Genomic DNA, 14,227 nt, shown 5'->3' with positions numbered 1-14,227 from the left:
TAAAGGAAAACATGGGTAATACCATTTGCGCCTCAGTGCTCAAAATAAAATATTAATGGCAGCATTTCCTGAGAAATTAAATTACTAGAGAAAAAAATCTTAAAAATATGCATTCCACTGCCTTGTTGAAAGCCCTAACACAAATTATGGTCAAATTAATATCCTTTTGTCTTCGGCACACATACTTTATGACCTTGAGCGATGTTCTCATGTAAATGTCTGAGGTTTTCTTATTTAGAAATAGTCGTATTTCGCACACACTCACTGGCCAAGGGAAAAAACCCAACCATCAGCTAGGTTTGAAGGGGTGAAAATCAGCTGTTTGTTTGCAGGAGTCATGAGATGATTTGGGCTCTATTTAGCCCCCACTTAAACCTCCAAAATGATTCAACTTTAGTCATTCTTGACATAAGAGCATTGATGCCAAAGGGTTAAGTCTGACCAGACCAGTTTGTCCTCAGCTGCACTGACGGACAGTCAGGCTCGGCACATTAAGAGAGTGCTCTTTTTATTGCAATGCTTCACAATTTCTTTACGGTTCATACTCAACCTTTAATAACGACTTGCTGGTTGTTAGATAACTGCAGTTTTCAGTAACCTGAAAATAAAAAAATCAAGATCCGTTCTAACACCAGTCTTCCATATGTGATAAATTCTGACTACCATACCTCTAAAAACAATATCATTACCTAAAATAGAATGCATTATCTCAAGTTTCTAATGCACACTATATTATCACCATGAGTAAAAAAAAAAAAAAAAAAAAAAAATTAGTTTCTAGATTATGACTGTTTCAAAAAGACAATTATGATGTAAAGGAAGGAAACATTATGACTCATGCCTATCAATTTTCTATTGCCTATATTCAGTTCTATCTGAAAAATAAAATCATGAACAAATTGAAGGACCTGCCAATAAATTGAAATTGTTAGCATGTTTTATACACACTAAAAACATGTTTCACATAGGTTAATAATACCCCACCAGCCTCATAAGCAGTGAAGGACACAGCCTTCATTTGGCCCGACTGTGTGACACAGGAACAGGCTTGCTCACACTGAAACTATGAGGGGGCTAAAACTTTAGGTCACCAAGAAACACAGATATTTGGGGCATAAGCTTGCAATCAGTTGAATATTGTCAAATGAGGAAAATCTGTGTACCTCACATGGTGCTTAGCATCTTGTCAAACACTGGTGCACTGACTTAAGGTCAGACCAAGCGTCTGTCTCCTATTCCAGTCCTCACAAGAAGACTATCCCTAGGACTGCTAGTATTAAAATTATATAAATAAGTGTCTTCCACAGTCATAAACATTTTTTCCAGCAATATTTTTTGCTGTTGTCTCCCATTTTCAGATATAATCCACTCTGTTAAATTTTAAGGACAGTTTTGCAGAATTCATACAAACATGGTTAAACCTAAGATCCCACAGCAGTGTAATAAATATTCATCAGTACTGCATTTGCCTTTATGCACTTCCCAAGCTTCAAAATAGCTAAATGACACAAATTTGTTACAGTGGTAACAGCAACACAATTATGGTTAGTGGCCTGTCGCTGCTACCATCCAAACTTCAGCTTACAATAATATAAAACTCCTGACAGGCCATTCATGGATCAAACTTAAAATATAAGGAAAAAAGAGAAATGGTTTTAACAACTGAAAGTTTATGGAACTGCTAGATCGCAAGCTAGCATATGGAAGGGAAAAGTACATGTACAGTGGGAAAAAAAAAAGAACATGTGCATTGCACATAGGTTTTATACATACACACAGTATTTACTACCTTGACACTTTAAAAAACAGTACATTTCATAAAGGAATGGCAAGAAACGAAGACCCTAAGGGATGTTCTCCTCCATGTCAGAGGTCCAAACTGAGCTCAGGAGAGACAGAAGTTCATCCCACAGACATGAAACAAATTATTTCTGCCCAGCTGGGCAGCAGGTAGTAACTGGCACTGGAGGTGGACATCTTGGAAGGGAACCCAGGGGTACATTAGGCAGCAAACACTGCCCTCCTTGCAGGCAACAGATGCCTAGTAGAGAAGCTTTCACTCCCTGATTCATTACTAGACATCACACCAGAAACAAGATGGGTAAAAGATAGAGTTTGGTGTTATTCATGCTCTAGGCTCGCTCTATGGACCAGAAAAGGAGGAGGAAGGTGGGAAGGGAAGGCGCACGAGAGAGAGATTTACTTCTTGAGTGGCCAAGCGCACCCAAGTCAGGCTCCTGCTCTAACCTGCCCGGGATGAGTTTCTCTCTCTTCATCGGCTTTTTGGAAGCCAACACAGGCAAGCAGCCAGCCTTCCCAAGGGGATAGCCACTCCTCCCAGCATCTCCACCACCCTGGATCAGGCTGGCCCCAAGGACTCTAGGACCTTCTTAGGGATTATCTCTGAAACAAGGTCCCCCACTCAAGAAAGAAGCATTCACCCATCTTCTCACAAAAGATTGAATATCAGAGTGCTACAACGGGGCTTTGGTTACTAAAACATCATTTTTTAAAAAACACACTCCATAGCTCCATGTGCTAGCACCCAATGAATTATTAACACAAATAATTAAAACTAATATATGGTTGTAAAAATAAATGAATAAAGTATATTTCATTATGCAGAATCCTTGATTTTTATGGTGTTTGTTTGATTACTCACTAATTTGCAAAATGTGGTAATCTGCAGTATGCATCCCAGTCATTAGTGAAATCATACTGTACTTTAGTCAACAGGCTGAGGAAGTGACAGGTTGCACCAGCAGCAACAGATACCCCATACAGAAGGGCAAAAATGAACTAAGGGGCCTGATTCTTGTTTTTGTAAAAGCCAGTTTACAACACTCAGGTAATGAAGAGTAACCACTGAGTTTCTGCAGAGAGGTTTATGGTGATATAAATGAACATTAAAGTAAATAATAATCTGACCAAGGACACTTAATGGCTTTTAGGGTTTTCTTCACATGTTTTATCTTTTAGTATCTCTGATTAAGTTTGGTGAGAATATCTAGGTGACACCTAGAAGACAAATATAACTCAGTATGGATCAACAGCATAAGTTCCAACACCCAATGTTGAGAAACATGGTCTCCTGAACAGATATAGGGGTGTTATCATTGGCAGGGCTATAAATAAATATTAAATCCTCATCAATCAAAATAAGAGGTACTCTAAGGTTTCACTTTCATCAGATAACAATAACACCTCTGGAAAAACATTAAGTCTAAATGATAGCATATTTATTATTTGACAAAAACTATCTTAAAAAATATTTTGTTTTAATTCCCAGGTGATTTACATAATAGATTATAACAGCTGCTATAACAATTCCAAAGCTGGGGTTTTTTCAGAGAACTCTTTGAATTCTCTAACACTACAAGTGTTTTTCCAGGTCTTATTTTTTAAATTAACATGCTTTGAGAAAATACCTATGTGTATTATCCTAGAAGCACGCTAGCAGTTGATCTGAGCTCGATAGAAGTGGAAGAATTCATAGGTCTTTTCAAAGTCACCTGTTGAACTAAGGTTCAGAGACGAAATATTTCTCCTTCACCATCCCAGAACCTCTACAGACCAGAGAGCAGCACAAAGGCTTTGCAGGGCATGGACGGTTGCAGTGCACAGCCAGAGCAGAGACTCCTGGCAGATATCACTGTATTTCAGCATTTTAATAAGCGCCCTGAAATAACTGGTTCTATCCTGAGTTCCTTCTCAGGCAAAACTCCTCCTGAAGCAGTGGTGGTCCTTTTGTTTAATTCTAGACACGTGCAAATTTATTTTGGGATTAGCAAATAATTAATCTATTAAAAGGTTCCATGGGACATTCCGAAAGTTGCCGTGAAAAATTATTGTCAGTGCAGAGCTGAGATGTTGCTTTATAGAATTAGCTCATAAAATAGTATCATGTGTAATTGCATTCATGTTGTCACTGTCTTTTTGTAAATCTCCAGAGATTTACAGCACCACACACTGGAGCAAGACTATCTAATATTTATAATGTTTCATTATTTTTATCTACTTGGAACAAAACCTATAGATTTATAGAAAATCCAACACAATGTGTCAGAAATAACAGTGTCCACTTGCACGATTTATAGCAGGACACAAAACACAGGCAGACACAATACCGCAGTAATTGCAAGCTACCAAACAGCTGCATGGCATTTACTCAAAATACTTTATGCATTTAACACACTTATTGAGCGGAACTTGAAATAGGCTCACTGTTTATTTGGACATGTCAGAGGGGAAATTTTGTTTCTTTACTAGACCTATAGAGTATAAACAGATCTGGATTGTAAAGCCCTTTCATCATACTTCGTACAGGTAAAAATAATATTTTAACTAATGTCAGCTTTGACTAGGGAAAAGTTAAAAGGCTTCAGAACTTTTCCTATAGTTTAACTCAAAGTCCTGCTTGGAAGAGGATGGTCAGATCGTTCTTGCATATCTTTCATATCAGAAGTGAGTTGTTTACGGCTTTTTGAAACATTTAGGATTTCATCCTAACATTTCCTAATTTATGACCAGAAAACTAGGAGCATGCAGCTTTCTGATTGCTACTGTCAGCCAGCAGACAAACACTGCAGTAAAACAATTTCCTTGTAATTGGTGGGGTCTTAAAATACATGCCCGAGCTCCGTAAAGAACATAGCACTGATGTCAATAGGAATTTTGCCAGATTAAGAAAGGAAGAATTTGGCCCTTTCTCTGCAACTACTGACAACACTGCACAATTTTATGTTGTTCAAATTTTTTCATTAAATATGCTATTCTTCAGTACACAATAGAACTTAAGAGGAGAGAGTATCTAAATATGAATCTAAGTTTGTAAAGGAGTCTCTAAATCCTTTGTAAATGAGGGGAGAAAATTAAAAATTCCAGTGATACTAAGATTTTCTAGATAAGAAAGTCCATATATTTTTTAAGGGATGAGGTTTTTTAAAATAGCTGTGCTTTTTGCTACAGTCACTAAGTATCATGAGAAGGAGAAATACGATATTAAGCAGGATCTGATCCTAAACTTATGGCTCCAGTGGGAGCAGACTAAAACCCATTTATAGCATATCCCAACAGAAACACTCCATTTACTGTAGCAGTGTTTACTGCATCTGAATTCTCCTAGCAGAAAACAGCATTTTCACAGTCAAGTTCCAATATTAGCAGGGAATTAATTATTAAGTGGTATTTGTAGAACAGTGCTAAGGTTGTGGGGGTCAAAGAGGGGGGTGTCCCTCATTGCTGTTACTCCTTGGCAAAGAAGAATATAGATTAGGTAATCTGGTCAATGTTCAACTTTTAGTCATATGGCTAAAAAAATGGTTTACTGGAAAGGACCCGACCAAATCTTTTAGATAGTTGTTGCATTCATACAAAAATACACCTTTGTCTAAATGAACAATAATTTAAGAGATATCCTAAAAGCAATCATTGCTCGGATAAGGTGAACCTTGCATATTATTTCCATCAGCTCTGCAATAACAGTCCAGCCTTCCTATCAACACATATCTGAACACAGACCTTTTTAAGACAGACATGAATCAATAAATTTTAATCTAGCTCAAGAACATTACCTGTAAATAATGTGCTGTAAACCAAAGAAAAACTGGAAAGACATGAAAAGTGTTGTACCTGTACAGTCATTTATACTGTGCCTGAAGCCTGTTCCAACTCAACAGGAGTCTCCCATTGATTTCAATGTGGTTTGGTTCAGTCCCTTATTTCAGCCTTCATGTGTTTTGCCAGTTTAATGTAGTTACACTTCCTGGTAGCCTTTGTCCATTGCTCCTTATAGGAACATTGAACAATCTGCTGTGTTATTAAAAATGTTTGTGGAAGCATGAACCACATTGTACATTGATCAAACATACGGACTAAACAGCTCCTACAAATATCACAGCAGAAAACTAATCCAGCATTTAAAAAATATTTTTATTTTAGTTTTAAAAAAATATCCCAAGTATTTTAAAGAAACTAGCCAGACAATTCTAAATGCTTGTATTAGGGATATTCACCTCAGTGAAAGTCCTGCTGCAAGCAGTAATGGTAAATAAAAATAAATAACTAAATCTAAACGGATTAAAAAAATATGACTGACACTGAAATTGCCATAAGCGTATAACCTGCTTCATTCACCTGTGTGAAAGATAAGGATTTTGATTTAAACATAGACACTTGCATTAGATCAAGCATCTAACTGCCTGTATTATAACCCCACTTCCTAAACCAAACATGCCAGTAATCAAAAGTCTAAGGGTTCAACAGCTTTCGATAAAACTTAAATAATTAAACATGTATTTTTATAAACAGGAAAAAAAATCTTGAGTGCTATGATGCTGGCGTTGCATGTACAAATTCTTGATTTGTAATAATCATGATATTTACAATGTTTCTTGATCTGTATTGCAGAGCTGGTGGAAATACATTTCTGCTCAGCACTTGCATTATCTAGCAGATGTATATTTTCAGGGTATTTCCTAGATGATAGCTCTTTCAGATGTCAAGCAGAAACTACACTTGCTCTGTTGGGATTTTTTTTTAATGTACAATACCTTAAAAACTAAAATTCCACTGCAACCACCCTTCGTTACAATGCTTCATGCTGACTTGGGTGTAAATTTTCACCATTCAAGAAAGTCATAGAAAGGTGAAATTTTAAGTGCCAAATAATACCTGTTTGCAGAAGAAAAAAATGTCCTTCTTTCAGAAATATTACACCTAGTCCAAGTTTATTTCTAATGTGAGCTGTTGGAGCTTGCTTGGCCTGCAACCCACAAAGGTTATCCTGTCGGAGTGGCTGTCCATTTTTTTGTTATGAATTGTTAATAAAATCTACTTGAAATAAAATGGAGGAAGAGATATACAGTAACATCTGCGTAGGGTTTTTACCAACTTCCGAGGTGAGCATTTTATATTTTGACTGTAAAATGTGCACAGAAATTGGGCCTGATAAAGAATTCCGAACCTTACAGCATTTGGTTTATATTTTTTGACTAGAAGTGAAGTGTCTGGCACATCATTCATTTCCTCCTGGAAGGTGCAGATTTGAGGACATGTTCAACCCTGCTCCAAGTTTAGAAAGTTTCAGAATAAAAGGGAACTATTCCCAAAGTCCCTGCCCTCTAGGTCTGCCTTTTAGATAATGAAGTTTCTGAAGGCGTTGCTCAACAGAGACCGACGAAGGAGGAAAGAAAGAAAAAAAAAAAGGGGGGGGGGGGAGAAAATGACAGAAAAGCATATGGTTTTGCATTTCTTCTGAGTTTATTCAGAATTATATCCATCTGGGTGAAACAGCTAGCTCCCCAGCAAATTAATGGTCTGATGATTCAGGGAAATGTAGAGCTAGGTTCTTAGTTGTAAAATGCATGTAAATGAAGAAAGCAGTGCATGGAGGTGAATCTAGTTTGGTAGGATAGACATTTTTCATAGATTAAGTATTAATTTGGAAATAATAACCTCCTAATAAAATGCCAACGTTACAGGAGTTTTATTAAAACACATCTTCGAATAAAGGATCAAATTCTCTCGGACTCAGCTGCAGAGCGCTGAGGAACCTGAGCAGAGGCATCATTTATTAGCAGAGCCGACTCATTAGGGAGGGGGAAATTGCTGTCGGCTGGGAACTCGGTCCTGCTTCAGCTGGAAGTTTTGCCTAAGGAGCTCAGGATCGGCCCCTTGCCGTGCCCCTTCCCCCCTCCGCCCCGCTGCAGGGAGGGAATGGCTCTCACCTCTTCCACTGGGGAAAAAAGGACATTAGCCTGCGCTTGGAAAACGCTCCGTTGTTTCTAAAACAGCAATCCCCTGGCAAGCCTGCGTGAGCAGAGCAGCGGTATCCGCAGATGCTCAACAAATGATCGGTTAAAACATGAAACGCGGCTTCCTTCTCTTTTTTTCTTCTTTTTTTTTTTTTTCTTTTTTTTTGGGGTTTTTTTTTTTTTGTTGGGTTGGGTTTGGGGCTTTTGGGTTTTTTTGACAGCAACTTCTGGGGCTTAAGCCCTCTCCAGAGTTTGCCCGTGCCTTATCATGTGAGTAACGTCCTGCACAACTTAAGGAGATAAACTCTGACAAGCTAATAAGGCAGGGCGGGGGCCGTGCCTGCCGGCACCCTGGCACCGCGTCCCCGGGGCTGGCGGCCGGCTCCGCGCCCTCACCGCCGCCCGCGGAGCCCAGCCCCGCCGGAGGTCCATAACCCGCCGGCCGGGAGGCCGCGCAGCGTCCCCGTCTCCCCGTAGCCGGGCAGAGCCCGCGGGCGCGGAGCGGCGCGGCGGCAGCGCGGAGCTGGAGGCGCCGGGCCCGGCCCGGCCCGGCCCCTCGTGCGCGGCCGCGGAGCGGGGAGCTGCGGGAGGAGAATCATTAGCATGCGGTTATCGGGCTCGTTTCTCAGCGGCGCGCAGGGGCGGCTTTCGGCAAAGGGGACGTGCCCTGAACTTGGCGGTGCCCGGCGGCTCTCCGCGCCCCTCCGCCGGGACCGTCCTCCCGCCGCCGCCCCGGGGCTCCCCGGCCGCGGGGCAGCCCCTGCCCCGGCTCCTTTCGGTGGGAGCCGGGCGCTGAGTGTCGCTTTACCCGGAGAGCTAGAGGGTCTAATTTATCCAGTCCTCATTTGCGAAGGGTCTCCTGCTAAATTATGTCAGCCAAAGGTCAGCCGGACTCAGCGGTACTCTTCATTTTCTTAATTTTTAAAACAAACAAAAAAAAAAAAAAAGGAGGGGGAGGGTGATGGGGGAAAGCGAGGGAGAGAAACCAGCAAGTTATTCAAATTCAACCTCATCTGAATAATCGTGAATTTGATCCAGTCAGAGCTGCAGACTGTACATTAAAAATAAATGTCCAAGAGGCTTTTACTGTAGTTGATTTAAAAAAAAAAATATAGAGGTTTTAAAAATGCAACGTCTCTCCAACCCCTCCCCCCAAATATGGAGTGAGTTTTCAGGTATTGCACGAACCTTGCGGAGTGGTATCAGTGTGTCTGCAACACTTACGTTGAATATGTGACCCCCCCAATCATAATTGTATGTTCACAAAGCACATATGGCAGCTGCATTCTTTGTATAGTTTGTTATGGTCTGGTGTGTAATGTAAATATAAAGATCAGACCCAAAACACAGTCTCGCTCTCCCCATAACAACCAAAAAAAAAAAAAAAAAAAAAAAAGTTGCTTTGCAAACTTAAAAAGAATGACATTAGTGCCATGCTACTGTCTGAGCCAGCAATGATTATTTGGTCTGTTTGCTCCCATTCAGAGTTAATACACGACAATAGTTTTACTCTGAGCTGCTTGACGTGAAACCACTGGGGTTGGGCAATTCTGTTCCAAACAAATACAACTTCTACACCCATCCCTGGGACAGCGAGCCGAGAGCTGAGCGAGTTTTGCAATGGAGAAAAGCATCACTTACCACGGCGGGGATCTAGATCTCGGCAAATGCTGCCAGTAGGTCTGAGAAGTGAAAAAACTGGAAGGGAAGCGCAAAAGGCAGAAAGTTGGAAAGGGGGATTTGTGTGTATGTGTGTGTGTGTGTGCGCGTGTGTGTGTGTGTGTGTAAAAGCCAGAGGGAAATGCGAGCACAGCGCTCCCAGCTCTCCCTGGTCGCCACCAAAACAAAGATCCAGGAGTTAAGGGAGCAAAGCTGTGCCAGATCTACACACACAGCTCCTCAGGGCCAAACCTCAGCTTCTCACTCACTCCAGCTAGCGACAAGGGTTAACGCTCCGGAGGGACAGGCTAGCCGGCCCCTGACACCATTGGCTAGGAAAAAAATCAGGTTTAAGGTAAATTTACAGGCGCTTTGCAAGTTACAAAGGGATAATTTTAAATTTAATATAACAATAACAATAAGAATAGAAATAATAACAGAGCCCATCCTGGTCCAGTTGGCTAAAAAGTGAGGGCACGTCCCCCTGCCCTGCCCCCGCCGCAAACGCTGCGCGGTCCCGTCCCGTCCCGGCTCCGGAGCCCGCGCCCTGCGCCTGCCCCAGCCCTGCCGGGGGGACCCGGGGATCTCCGGAAACCCAACGCGGGGACGAACCCGCCGGAAAAAAAAAAAAAAAAAAAAAAAAAAGGGGGGGGGGCTGGGGGGAGGGAGGAAGCGACGCAGCCATGAGCACTAAATGCAAAGGTTCAGCCTCACATTTGGAGGAGATCAACAGTTTTCTCGGGAGTTAAATGATGCGAGCAGGTTCCCACGCGAAGGCGGGGGCATGTGGCTCAGGTGTGTGCCCGGGTGCCACTGTCCCCCCGGACGCCCTCCGCGCCCCCTGCAAATACCGGGGAGCTTCCCCTTCGGCTAAGGGGGGAAATGGAAGAAAGAAAAAAGCCTGGTTGGAAGGGGGGAAAAAAAAAAAAAATACGTTCATACACGTCTGTGGAAAGGTTGGAGTAAATGGTGCCCGCAGTGCGAGCCCGAAACAAGCTTCCACTTGGGGAACTGAGGTCAGGATCTGCCCTTTCTGAAATGAACAGGCGACATGATGGACATCGGCTTTATTGTCGCCTCTTGTAGTTGGCTGGGGCGCGCGGGGAGCCTCAGCCGGGCGGGGATGGGGGCACAGGCACGCAAGGTGTTGATCGGAGAGGATTTCACATCCCAGCCCCTGCGCACACACCGCTGGGCGAGCGTTTGTCCGCGGCGCCGGGCAAGGAAGAGAGAGGAGGTGATGGAGAGGGGTGGGCTGTGGCGGAGGGGGGGGAAGGAGAGGCAGGCTGCGGAGAAGGAATTGTCGCTGGGCTATTTCCAGCCAGCCTCGCTCCACCCGGAAGGGCCTTTCTGGGAACTTCGGAGGGGCCGGGCCGGGCTGCGCGGCCGCGGCCCTGCCCGCGCCGGGGCAACGCGCCCAGGTGTGCCCGGGAGCCGCGGGCGGGCTCCAAGGGCTCCTGCCTCCGTCCTGCCCACTCCCTACCGGGCTCTGGAGGGAAAGAAAAACCCACCTCATTAGCAAGATTGAGAAGCACATTTCTGATCACACGGGATGTAATTTTGCCACCGTACAAAAGGCTTTAAAATCACTTTGTGCCGCTGAACAATGAGTGTTGAGAATTATTACTATTTGTTTAAAAAAACCCTACAGCCTACAAACGGAATAAATGCCAAGACCCTGCGTTTGTTCCTCGGATCTATCATGCGATGTCGATATAGCAGCAATAAAATATGATGGGCCATACAGTATAATGAGATTTTACTAAGAGGAGCGAGGCAGAAAGGAATCCATTACAAGAACCTTTCTCCCTTCCCCCGAGACTGTACTTTTCTGACGACTGCGCCCGTGACGTTTTCCCACATAAGCTCACGAAAAGCAACTCGGCTGGCGGACACCGGAGCTGAGAATTGCTGCGTGGAGGGAGCCGGTGATTTGCTAAAGCACCCGCTAAATTAAGGAGGTCGCGTTTGCCCAACATGCCGCGGAAGGCAGGGAAGGGGAAAAGTGCCCTCCCGAGCGCACCGATGCGCGCAGGGAGGCGGCGCGGCGAGAGCAGCCCCGCACGGGCCGGGCCGGGCCGCGGCGGGGCGGGCGGGCAGCACGTGCGGCGGCAGCGCTCCCCTGCGCGGGCGCGGAGGCGGGCGCGGTTACCTTCCGCAGGCGGCGGGGAGGCGGTGAGAGTCATAAATATTCAACAGCACGTGGAGCCGGGCCGCGGGCGCGCATGCGTCGCCGGGGCTGCCGCCGGGGTGCGCGGCGGGCGGGCGGGCGCGCGCACACACCGCCCCCGCGCACAGCCGCGATTTCTAGGAACCGTCCCCAGGCGGGCAGCCCCGCACCTCCCCGCTGCCCCCGCCCCCCCCCCCCCAAAGAGGCAATACCAAACGCAAAACACATGTCCCGGCGGGGGGAGTGCTTGCTGATGTGGGGTTTGGGGGGGGGGGGGGTCCCTTCTCCTATTTTTTCTTCAGCCTTTGGCCGTGTTCTGCCAAACACGGGATTTTTGGAAGTGAGAAAGGTCCGAAAGGATCTTAAAGTCCTGACCCGCGCCAACAGGCAACTTTCAGATTTTTGCTAAGCAGAGCCTTGCCCACGTCTCGCAAACGGGCATGTGTGGACGTGGGCTTGAGTGTGCATCGCTGATCATGTGCTCTGCCTCGCTCCAGCTACCCCCAGACAGCTAATTCTGTGTTTGGGTCCCGAGATGTAAACACATGCACAATCACAGATGCACGCACGGAGCATTTTTTTAACAGCAGTTTCATAGAGAGGTAGTATGATCGTATATATCTAAAAGATAATTAATTTGATTTATGATACTTGAAAAATCCTGTCTGCAGTACGGGCGTCATCTGGAAACTTCATGCTATTTTATACTATCGTTCTAAAGCCGAAATAAATGTTACGAATTGATGACAGCTTCCAGCTGCATGATAAAAATAGCCCCTTCGCTTCACAGGATCGTGTTTCTTGTTATCGAAGATGAACCAAATCTGACCCATAGAGTTTAGCAGCGAAAAAAATAATTTGATACAAAATAAAAACCTTGGCCATTTTTAACAAACAATGCATCCTAAAACACAGCCTCTTTGCGATGAAACGGAACCCACTTAGTACGTTCAGCAAGTTGAAGAAATCTGCCCTGCTCCTAGTTCAAAATAGGAATCTCAATTATTAATCTCTCCGTATGGATTTGGAAAATACACCCATTCTGTTACAAACGCGGTCCATTGTACATAGACATTTGCATTAAATAACAGAGGTTACGTGAGCCTTCAGAAATATAACCTACATGTGAAAACATGAATATGCGTCTTTCTAGAAATACCACTCCTTCTTTACGTACAAATATAGAGATAGATGTATATATATTTTTTTTATATGTATATATTTGTAATAAAACCTGTAACGCGAATGTTGGTTCCGGTGAGCGTGTCTGCATCTGCAGCAGTGACCGTGTGTCCTGTAGATTATACCTACAAAACAGACAGTGCCCGTCCCCACCACGGGATCCTCCGCGACTGCGGTGGCGGCCCGCGGCCAGGCGCGGAGGACGGGTGCGGCGGAGCTGCCCCGCGGGCCGGGCTGCGCGGCCGCTCCGGGCCCCGATGGGGCCTCCCAGCGCGCCCCGGCCTCTCCCCGGCAGCAACACCCCGGTCGGGAGAGAATCACCATATTTTGAGGGAAACGTGCTGATTTCCCGCGGAAACGCTGCGCTGCGCCGCGGGGATCGATCCCTTATTTCGAGGTGCACGGCGCGCACGTGGGCGCTTCCCACCGTGGACACGGGCAGACACACCCGTGTGCGGGTACACAGACGTGGTGCGAGTGTGAGCGGAGTGCGTACGTGTGTCTACGCGTGTGGACATTTTATATCGGTGACACAGGACGTGCCCAGCGAACGGCGGAGCCTCTTTCCCGGGGACACCGCTCCCAAAGTCTTTTCCCTCGGAGCTCTCGCGGTGAAACGCACACCGGCTCTGCCAGCACCGGGTCATTCGAAATACTCTGCCGTGTGTCAGCAGCCTTTTCCAGAGGGGATCTCCTGCCCGCTCCTGCCCGCTGGAAGTGGGCTTGGCGGCGGGGCTGCGGCTCCGCGCCGGGGCTCCCGCCGACCCGGCCGCGCTGCGGGGTTGCCTGCGCGCCCGCCGGCACCGGCCCGCCGCCGCGCCCGCCGCTTCCTCCCTTTAAAAGTTGCTCGGAAAGGAGCAAGCGCTCCGGACGTGGGAAAACTTGCAAAGTCGGAGCCGTGGCCAGAAAAGCAGTAAATAAACGTCCCGATGTTACGTGCATCAGCCCAGGGACTGCTACTTCCTTACGGCCAAAACAAGGGCGAGAAGCAGTCGAGGCCAGCGCGGAGCGTGTGTCCCCATTTCAAACAGTGTCTGCTTTAAAGAAGCTAACTTTGTCTTGTGTGAATGCCGGACTCGCCTTTTAAAAAATTCAAACGATCATTCAGAAGCCATTAAAGCGACCTGAAAGGCGAGTCTTTCGAAGGGGAAATGGAAGAGCCAGATCATTGTTTTGCGTTTAACTTTCTGCGCGCAAACAGCGCAAGCACGGCCAGGGGTTGCCGTGTGCGCCCCGCGGGCACATCGCCCGAGCGGGGACAGCGCACACAGCCCCCCCCACACCCACCCCAAACAGCCCCCTGCGCCCTCCCGAGAGCGCGGCCGTGCTGCTGGGGGTATCTCCAAACGCTCTCCCTCGGCGGCAGGAGCCTCCGCGGGCGCGGGAGTCCGCGGACGGCGGACGTCGGGCCCCAGCGTTTTAGCTGCCACGACACAGGCAGCGCGGAGCGGCGCAGGGGCTG

General features: G+C 46.0%; 1 long non-coding RNA gene across 2 annotated transcripts in view; it reads right to left on the bottom strand.

Moving 5' to 3' along the window:
* The window catches only part of LOC141927369 (uncharacterized), a 63,141-nt gene extending 53,217 nt beyond the window's left edge, over positions 1-9,924 (bottom strand). For both annotated transcript variants that reach the window (XR_012624371.1, XR_012624372.1), the window contains exon 1: positions 9,396-9,924. This is a non-coding gene — a long non-coding RNA (uncharacterized LOC141927369). The remainder of the gene's footprint in view (positions 1-9,395) is intronic.
* Between the last annotated feature and the right edge of the window lie 4,303 nt (positions 9,925-14,227).

The sequence above is a fragment of the Strix aluco genome, chromosome 9 (genome assembly GCF_031877795.1).
Source record: "Strix aluco isolate bStrAlu1 chromosome 9, bStrAlu1.hap1, whole genome shotgun sequence".
NCBI lineage: Eukaryota > Metazoa > Chordata > Aves > Strigiformes > Strigidae > Strix > Strix aluco.
Note: the sequence above shows the minus strand (reverse complement) of the source record. Positions and strands in the feature narration are given on the sequence as shown.